The following is a 10129-nucleotide window of genomic DNA, read 5'->3' on the forward strand; positions in this document are numbered from 1 at the left end:
TTCTTCCCGCCCTGACCTGCGTGGCACCGTTTAATCCTTCCAAAACTGTTCCTTTGTCATCCCCATTTTACAGATGGGGAAACTGAGGCCCAGAGCCGGTCAGCCTAGGGCAGTGCTGGGGTCAACTCCTGGATCTCTGACTCCTGGATCAACCCCTTCCTGAAGCAGCAACCGCTTGGATTCCACCCCTTCCCCCATCCTTTATCCTCTGAGTCTATAAAATGAAGTCTCAAACTCAGACGCCCCCGGGGGGGGGGGGGGCAAAAGGAAGCAAATGCTTCCTCCAAAGTGTTGGCAGCATGGCAGAGTGTTGCCCTGTGGAAGACCCACCCAGAGAGATTGCCACATCCACTGGGATTCTAGACTAAAGAAAGTGCCCTGCTTTTTAGAAAACCACTGGACCAAATAAAACCCAGCCGGGGCCATATTCAGCTCAGGAGCCACCAGTGTGCCACTTCTAAATTAGGTGGGGCGGGGTGGGTCAGGGCCTCTGAAACTTCCAGAAAGAACATGGAAGAAAAGCTGGTGTCTGTCTGTGACTGAGCGCATTTTTTGGACAGTGGTTACAGTCGCACCATACAGTCGAGCTTTCTGCCATGATGGGGAGGCTCCAGAACCCCGCACCGCTCAGTATGGTGCCCACGGGCCCCACATGGCTTTTGCTCATCAAGAAACTGAATACTCACATCCTGAATATTCATATCCAGGCAGCCACACGCAGCCACTCAGATTCTCAGGTGAGTCTTGAGGCGCCAAAAGGATTAAAGCAATCAGCTACAACAGTTCAAAATTTCCTCTTCGCTGCTGGCCTTTTTTTCTACTCATGCATTCATTTTCCTCCTCATTCATTCAGCAATTTTTATTGCTGTGCTAGGTGCTGGGAACACAGCAGCGGGTCAAAGAGATCCCAGCCTTGTGGCGCTCACTGCCGTTGGCAGAGTCAGACCATAATGGAGAGAAATGAGTGAAACGCGTCATGGTCAGCTCACTGAGAAAAGTAAAACACTGGCATGGAGAATGTGGGGTGTGATTTTTTTTTTTTGGGGGGGGGTGTAACTTTTAATGGGGCAGTCAAGGGAGGCTTCCCAGACTGGCATCTGAATGCAAAAGTGAGGGAGGAGAGGAGGGAGTCACTTAGAGATCTGGGGAAACAGCACGTTCAAAGGCCCAGAGGCAGGCTATATTTGGGAAGTTGGAGAGAGATGCAGCCAGGAAGTTGATGTGGCTGGAGTGGAGTGAGTTCTTGGATGTATAGAGCTCAGAGAGGTAAAGTGAGTTGTCCAAGGTCACACAGCTCCATGGTCACTGGGAGAAATGTCTGGTAGTCTTGAGCTTCTGAATGGCCTTCAGTGCTACAACGTGGCGGAAGTATTCCTGGTTAAGGAGATGTAACGCAATTCCGATCAGTAAAATAAAGTCCTGGTGATTTTGCCCAACATCTTTTCAACAAAAGGAGAACAGCCATGCTCACCATCTTTCCTAATGTGGCACGCAACCCCCACCTCCAGTTCCCTGTAAGTGCAATCACGGACATTTGCCACTGCGCATGTGCGTGTGGTGGGGGAAGGGAAGGAAAGGGCACCGCCCCACGGGACCTTAGCACTTCCTTTTCCGCAGCACTGCCACCTCCTCCTGGAAATCTTCCAACTTACCTCCTCAGTCTCCCCCAAGGCTAACTTTTCCAGACTAAACAGAGGTTCCCATTTCAATTTGAATTTCGGGTCAATAAGGAATACATTTGGTGGGTATAAGTATATCCCATTAGATATCTGGGATATACTTACGTTCAAAAATTATTCCTCGTTGACCTGAAATACAAATTGAGCTGGGGATCCTTTTTATTTTTGTTTTTGCTAACTGTGACAACTCTACCTTCAAACTCCAGTCCCTTTTTCTGCCTTTGCTGTGTCCCCTGGAAAACTGTCACCTCCCAGCCTTGTTGGGCTCCTTGAGGCCAACACCTGTCCACGATTCCCAGCGTGGGAGGTAACAAACATATCGTTTTCTGATTTATTTCATTACATTATTCAGAGACCTCATTTTTATTTTCCCCATTTTTTGGATGAGGAAGCTGAGGTTGACCGATGTGATTCACTTTCCCCAGGTGACACAGCCAGAAAGGGACCGCCTGAGTTTGTTGGAGATCTCAGTGTACCCTCCAACTCCTCACCCTGCCTCTCCTCCCCTCTCCTCCTTCCCCTCCATCCCTCCTGCTCCCCACCTCCCCTTTCTCTTCCTCCTCCTCCATTCCACACTTTCCAGTGGAAGGGCTCTGAAAACTCTCCCGTTCTTTCCCACTGAGCCTAAGGGAAGGAGAGACAGACCAGCATTATGCCACAAGGTGGCGCTGCTGGCCCCAGATTGGTCTCCTGACCCAGGTGTCCACCCTCCCACCCTCAATCTACCCTCTGACCCTGCCCTCCTTGCAACCATCCATCCATTTATCCAGTATCTCCTAATATTGTGAGCCAGGCCAGGCCTGGCTGTGAGGACCCGACTGGATAGGCAGTCATTCGACCAACAATTATTAAGTGCCTGCTGTCTACCAGGTCCATGCTGGGCAGCCCTGAGGATTCAACCCCCACTTCCACCTTCAAGGCACTCATAATCCAATGGGGAGACATGTATGGGCCCAGCAGGACTGTGTTAAAACTTCTATAGCCCTGGGGTGCCTGGGTGGCTCAGTCAGTTAAGCTGTTGCCTTCAGCTTGGGTCATGAACCTGGAGTCCTGGGCTCGAGCCTCACTTGGGGCTCCCTGCTCAGTGGGGAGTCTGCTTCTCTCTTTTCCTCCGCCATCCCCCTCCCCTGACTTGCGTACTCTCACTCACCTGCTCTCTCTAAAATAACTCCGTAAAATCTTTTTTTTTTTTTAAAGATTTTATTTATTTATTTGACAGAGAGAAATCACAAGTAGATGGAGAGGCAGGCAGAGAGAGAGAGGGAAGCAGGCTCCCTGTTGAGCAGAGAGCCCGATGCGGGACTCGATCCCAGGACCCCGAGATCATGACCCGAGCCAAAGGCAGCGGCTTAACCCACTGAGCCACCCAGGCACCCCAACTCAGTAAAATCTTAAAAAAAAAAAAAAATTCACAGCCCTAAGGCCCTTTTGCCATTGTGGGTCCTTCCCCCCATGAAAAAATTCTGCAAATGATCTTTTATGACTGCAGTGGTCTTCTAGTCCTTATTTTCTTCTGATTTTAAGCTAAATTAAAAACAAACCCCTTCCATGGGCCCTTAAAAGTGTCATGGGCCCCGGGTCTCCTGTGTCTGATGAATGAGTTGGCTCTGGAGGTCAAGTGCATGAAACAGAGGGGATCAGGACTGTGATCGGGGCTGCAGGTGCACAGGAGGTCCAGAGGAGAAGTGGGCCCGGGTTGTGGGTGGTGTTGGGAAGCTTCTAGGAGGAAGTAATGTCTGTGCTGAGCATCAGGCCGGTGAAGGTACTGGGGAGGTATTCTGGGGCAGGGGGAACAGAGAGTGCACGTGCACAGCGAGGCTGGGGGGTAGAATGTGGCGAGAGCGGGGTGTCAGGGGAGGGACAAGATCGGACAGTTTGGCAAGGGTCAGGCTGACAAGAGCCCTGAAGACATTAGGAAGCCACAGGAGGTTCTGAAGCAGGGTTAGCAAGGGCAGGTTGGAGCACTGGAAAGATGTTTTGGGCAGCCCTATGGATAAAGAAATCAGGAAGAAGAAAATGAGCCCACCTGCCTCAGGTAAGTCTTAAAGAAAAGGTGGAAGTCCTAGAAAGATGGAAGAAGGCGGGGAACGGGGGAACATTCCAGGCACCATGATGAATCAATCGTTCATTCAGGAAGTGTTTATTAAATACCTCTGGTGTGGTCCACTTCCGAATACAGCAGTGAAACAGAGAAAAAGGCTCTCTGGAGGAGATGTGCTCCAAGCAACAGGATAGCCTGTGCAAAGGCCCCGGGGCAGCACTGTGACTGATGTCTTGGAAGAACAGCGAAGGCCCTAGTGGCCAGAGCAGAGTGATCCAGGGGGAGACAGGGAAGGGACAAGGCAGGTGGGCTAAGGGAGGACTTGGGCTTGTACCCCAAGAGAGGTGGGTGGCCCAAGAGCTGTGGAGGGGGGCACCTGACTCAGGTAGGGGCAACGGTCTGTACCAAGGGTCCTGAACGATTAGGAAGCTTTTGGGGAGCCATGGCTCCTTCTGGGAGAGGGGGCTGGGAACCGGGAGTAGGGGTTGCTGGGAGCCCCGCTGGGGAAGGGGCTTCGAATGTCAGGCAGAGGCTTTGGGCCTTTATTGTGGGAGCAGTGGGGAGCAAGTGTTGGATTCCGAGCAGGGAGGCCCTGTTTAGGTCCCTGGGGAAGGGGGTGGAAAGGCAAGGGTGAGGGCAGGGCAGGCAGGAGCTGATGGCCCATGAGCAGGCCTGCAGGAGTGTGTGTGTGTCGGGGGGGGGGGGGGTGGATGGGAGAGACCACAGCAGGGAGTGGACAGGCCACTCGTCAGAAGGTGAAACTGACTTGGGCCTCTGGTGAGGGACCCAGGAAGGGGGAGGAGACCTGGGCCGTCCCTCCGGCTAGGACCAGGAGAGGACACAAGTGTAGGAGGACGTCAGTGGGCTTAATTTTTCCTCTCTGAGAGCCCACGGCCTGGGGTTGCAAATTTACCAAATAAAAATACAGGATATCCAGTTCAGTGTGAATTCCGGATACATAACGAATAGTTTTTAGCGTAAGTATCTCCCTTACAATAGTTGGGACATACTTATGCTAAGAAATATTTATTTACTTGTCTGTTTACCTGAGGCAGTTCCAGCCAGTGGCTGGACAATCTGACCAACGGTGGTCGGATGGCCAAAAGGCAAGGTTTTGTCTCCTTGGGCCAGCTCACGCGGCGGGAAACCGGGGTTCTTTTAACATGCAGGCCCTGGCCTGTCCCCGCCCTCCCTCCCCGCCCTCGTGGCGCCAGCTGCCCGCTGTCCCCTGCACGGGAGGTATGGGCTTGGGGGAGGGGAGCTGCTCGGAGACCCACTGTCTGTCCCTGGGCCAGCCCCTCCCAGGCCAGGCAGGTCCCACCGGGCACCCCTCGCCCCAGAACGCCGGCAGCCGGGAGGGCTCCGCATGCCCTCGGTCGCCCCCATCCCCCCCAGCTCTGGTGGCCCATCCATTTCTGAGCCAGACATCTGAGGCCCTTTCTGTGAAGTCGTGCGGGCAGAGCAGGCTGACTTCCTCGTTAGAATGTACCGGAAGGACAGAGGCCTGGGGGTGGTTGACCGGGAACTAGATCCCTCAGCGCGACAGCCGCTCCCTGACCGCTCCCACACTGAGTGGCCTTGTCCGGGGCGGCCGGGCCCAGCAGCTTGGGGAATGGCCCTCCAAGCGCCAGCTGCCAGGATGTGCCAGTCACGTTGGCGGGGAAAGAACACGCTGTTCTTGGCTCTCCTGGCTGCCCCTTTGTTCCCAGGCAGAGGTGGGGGGCTGTTGCCCTGGCAACCAGCCCCTTCCCCCTCAAACAATCCCTTGAGGTGAGGATTGAAGGCACCTTGGGTCGGGGGTCTGGCCCTGGAGGGTGTCCCCTGTCCCCCAGGGGGGCAAAAGAGCGCCCTCCCCCCAGCCGGCCCTGGCTGCTCAGAGCTCAAGTGTCCTGGCCCCTGGGTGGGGGCAGGTCACCCCCTCGGGATTGGAATGCCGGAGGTGGCAACAGCAGGGGGGAGGACATTCCCAGCGGGGGCGGGTGCCGTGGTGGCAGATGCTGGGCCCCGCCTGTCCTATGTCCCCTGAGCTGGAGGCTGCAGCTGGCGCGGTGGCTTTGATTCCTGGCGGGGAGGTGTTATTTTGGGGGGTGGGAGGACGCAGGAACGTGAGCAGCGCCCCGCCCCCCAGGGCAGGAAGTGGGGTGGTCCCAGCTGTGTTCTCCCGTTGGCCCACCTGTCCCAGTGGGCACCACAGGCCACCGCACAGGAAGTGTTCCCAACGCCCGTCCTGTGTGGCCTCCTGAATCTGGGGCCCAGAGGGGAGGCACCCCACCCGGCTGGTGGGGAGGGTGCAGGGGCCTGCTATGGTGAGACAGAATCTTCCAGAAGCCCTCAACTGTAGCAACAGCAGTGCCGTGGAGTAAAGCGCTTACTTTGGGTGATACATTTATAGACATAGGCTGTGTAATCCAGCATCTTGGGGGAAGGAGGGACTAATGAAGAATTTGAGTTTTATCGGTGGGGATACTAAGGCTCAGAGACACAAGTCACTTGCCCAAGGTCACACAGCATAGAAATAACAGAGCTGGGAATCTCATTAGCAGTTACTGTCAGCTACCCGAACTCAACATAGACCTCAGCCCTCTCGTGTGGATAGGGGCTGGCACGAAGCGGGCTGGACCAGGGATGCTGCCCAGCCCCCGACGCCCACAGTGCCCCGGACACCCCCACAGAGAGTGACCCCAGCCATGTGTGTAGAATTGTGCCAAGGTGAATAATAGTAATTAACATTTCATGACAATACCAGCTATTATCATTAATCACATTATTTTAGGTAGAATAATTATTCAGCGATTTTACAGATGAGAAAACTGAGGTCCACAGGGCCTATATTTCAGACCCCCAGCCCTTCTCGGGTACCTGAATCTTGGCTGATTCCATAACACTCTGTAAGCTTTGCAGGAAGGGGACCCGGAGCAGAGAGGGGACATACTCAGGACTCGAACCCACAAACCCAAGGACAGGCTCAGGCCACCCTGGGTCCCCATCTCAGCTTGGTCACATGCTGGGGGCCCAGGCCGGCCATTCACCTGCCTCAGCTCTGCATCTCCAGAGATGGGTCCCTCCACCCTTAGCTGAAGCAGTAAAAATAATTCTCTGGGGTCCTCAGAGAGACACTACTAAAGGTGGTTAGGGGATCCCGTCCTGGCGCTGCAAGCCTGGGCACCCCCTGTGCTTCTGTGTGACATCTAGTGGGTAAAACCAGGAGATGCTGTTCAACGTCCTCCCTCGTGCAGGATTGTCCCCCATAAACGGAATTATGTGACCCCAAATGTCAAGCCTCTGTTGCCTCATCCGTGAAACGGGGCATTCGCGCCCTGGCTCATGGATGATGGAGAGGATGAAATGAAGCAGCCCAGAGCTTAGCTCAGCGCCTGGGACACAGAGAGCACTGTATAAGGCTTGGGCATTGCTATAATTAAAATGTTTTCATGGTGGTAAAATACACATACATAAGCTTACCTTAATTTGTCTTAGCCGTTTTTAAGTGCACAGATCAGTGACATTAAGTGCATTCACAAGCTTGTGCAACTATCCCCATCAACCGATTCTAGAACATTCTCCTCTTGCAAAACTGAGACTTCGTCCCCACGAAACACTGACTCCTCACCCCTGTCCCCATCCCTGGTGCCCACCATCTACTCTCTGTTTCTGTGGCCTCTAGGGACCTCCTAGAAGTAGAAGTAGATGAGAATTGTCCTTTGGAGACGGGCCCCCTTCACTAGCTTAACATCCTGGAGGTTCATTTGTGTTGTAGTGCGTATCAGGATTTCCTTCCTTTCGAAGGCTGAGTAATATTCCGTCACGTGGATGGACTCATTTGTTTGTTAGCCCATCCGTGCGTGGGCACTGGAGCTGCGGGACCAGCGTGGTGATGGCGGAAAGAGTCTAGAAGGGTATTAAAGGTGAATCCAATGGGATTTGTCAAGGAATCGGTCAGGGAGTGTGGCTTTACAAGATACACCCGTGGAGGGATGCTTGGGGAACTCAGTCGGTCAAGTGTGTACCCTTGGCTCAGGTTGTGATCCCAGGGTCCTGGGATTGAGTCCCTAATCGGGCTCCTAGCTCAGTAGGGAGCCCGCTTTTTCCTCTGCCTGCGACTCCCTCTGCTTGTGCTCTCTCTCTCTCAAATAAGTAAATAAAATCTTCAAAAAAAATACACCCACAAGGGGCACCTGTCTGGCCCAAGTCCATAGAGCATATGACTCTTGATCTCCAGGTTGTGAGTTTGGGCCCCATGTTGGGCATGGAGCTTACTTAAAATAAAGAATGAAACAAGACGGGCACCTGGGTGGCTCAGTGGGTTAAGGCTTCTGCCTTCCGCTCGGGTCGTGATCTCAGGGTCCTGGGATTGAGCCCCGCATCAGGCTCTCTGATTGGAGAATTAAACAAGACAAAAAAACCCAAAAAGCAGAAAACAAAAACAATCCACAAATGTTTTGACACTCCTTTAAGAAGGCGGAGTGTAGGCGGCACTGAGTGACTTGTTTCTTACCAAATACAGCAGAAGTGATGATGTCCAACACCTCTGAGACTGGGTCATAAAAGTCATGGTGCCCTCCCTGCTCGATCGTTGATCACCTGCTGCCCGAGGAAGCCAGCGGGCATGTTGCAAGGACACCCAGGAAGCTCCGGTGGCGCCAGTGTGGGTGGGGCTTCTTGGGAGGGGCTTCGGCAGCCCCAGTCAAGCCTGTAATCGCTCGCTCTCTCTCTCCCTCCCTCCCTCTCGGGCTGCTGGAGTAAGGGTGCAGGGGTGAGAGAACACAGTGCCCGGGAGGGGGCTACAGCCATCATCCAGGTAAGCATTGATGGTGGCCTGGGTTCAGGTGGTGGCAGGGGAGATGGAGAGAAGTGGACAGGTTGAGCAGCTATTTAGGAAGTCAAACAGGACTTGGGAGAATAAAAGGCGGAGGTTGGGTCTTGAGATGAAGACGGAGCAGGTGGGGCAGGGGTGGGGAGAAGACTCGAGATGACAGGTTCCGCTGTGGCCGCACTGAGTCCCCGTCCCTGAAATGGCCAAAGACCTCCGCACATGTAGCCACTGGTATGATAAGAGTAGACTAGAGGCTCTCGGCTGAGGGTGATTCTGCCCACCCAAGGGATTCTTGGTGGCATCTGGAGACATCTCTGTTGTCACAGCTTGGGGGATGCTCCCGGCATCTAGTGGGCAAAAGCAGGAGATGCTGTTCAACGTACTCCCTCGTGCAGGATTGTCCCCCGTAAACGGAATTATGTGACCCCAAATGTCAATGTGCAGAACTGGAGAAATCCTAGGGTAGACCAAGAGTTGGAAGAAGAAATTGTCGATTTCAGCCGCTGTTGCTTATTCAATAAAGTTTTATTGCTCATCTTTGCAACACTCAAGCGCAGACCAAGCTTCCTGGGCAGTTCCCCTTCAAACGCTCCTCTCCAAGCAGCTGGCAAAAAGGGAAAGAGAGAACGAGATTCCTGTGACCCGTTTTTAATGGATCTGGCCTGAAGTGACTCACGTCACTTGGCCAGATCAGTCACACGGCCGTGGGCCGTGATCGTCTTCTGCTGCCATTGGTCAGCTCAATCACATGGCCACACCTAACTGCAAGGGATGCTGGGAAATGTAGTCCAGCCATGGGCCCAGGAGGAAGAAGGAAAATGGGGCGTCAATGGAGCCCGTCCTTGCCGTGGTGTTATTGTCCTCGTTGTTTCGGGTATTATTTAGATCTATCATCTGCAGAGATGACCCTTGAAGGTCATCCACGTTTCAGGACCTGTTAGAGGTGGTGAGAGTTGCCTACCGGGTATGGCGGCTGGAAGGCTTCCAAAAATCTGAGAAATGGGAGAAGAACAGGAATGGGTGGCATCAGGGACGCATTCCTTCATTCCTGACCAGGGGGAGCCTCGTAGGCCGGGGTGAGTGTCATGGGGACCCGATGGACCCAGGTGGCCTGATGTGTGCGGAGTGCCTGCCGGTTGCTTAAGGAATCGGATTGCCAGGCAAAATACAGGACACCCGGTGAAATTAGAGTACCAGATAAACAGCGAGTGATTTTTTTTAAGCTTCAGTGTATCCCAGATTAGGCATGGGACATACTTATGCTAAATAGGCATTGTTCTTCTGAAATGCAAATGTCACAAGGCATCCTGGATTTTTTTTTTTTAAGATTTTATTTATTTATTTGACAGAGAGAGATCACAAGTAGGCAGAGAGGCAGGCACAGAGAGAGACAGAGAGAGAGAGAGAGAGAGAGAGAGGGAAGTAGGCTCCCTGATGAGCAGAGAGCCCGATGCGGGACTCGATCCCAGGACCCTGAGATCATGACCCAAGCCGAAGGCAATGGCCCAACCCACTGAGCCACCCAGGCACCCGGCATCCTGGATTTTTATTTGCCAGGAGGGCAGACTGTAGGGGACCAGGTCAGGTGCAGGTGAC

Source organism: Mustela erminea, chromosome 1, assembly GCF_009829155.1.
Source record: "Mustela erminea isolate mMusErm1 chromosome 1, mMusErm1.Pri, whole genome shotgun sequence".
Lineage (NCBI taxonomy): Eukaryota > Metazoa > Chordata > Mammalia > Carnivora > Mustelidae > Mustela > Mustela erminea.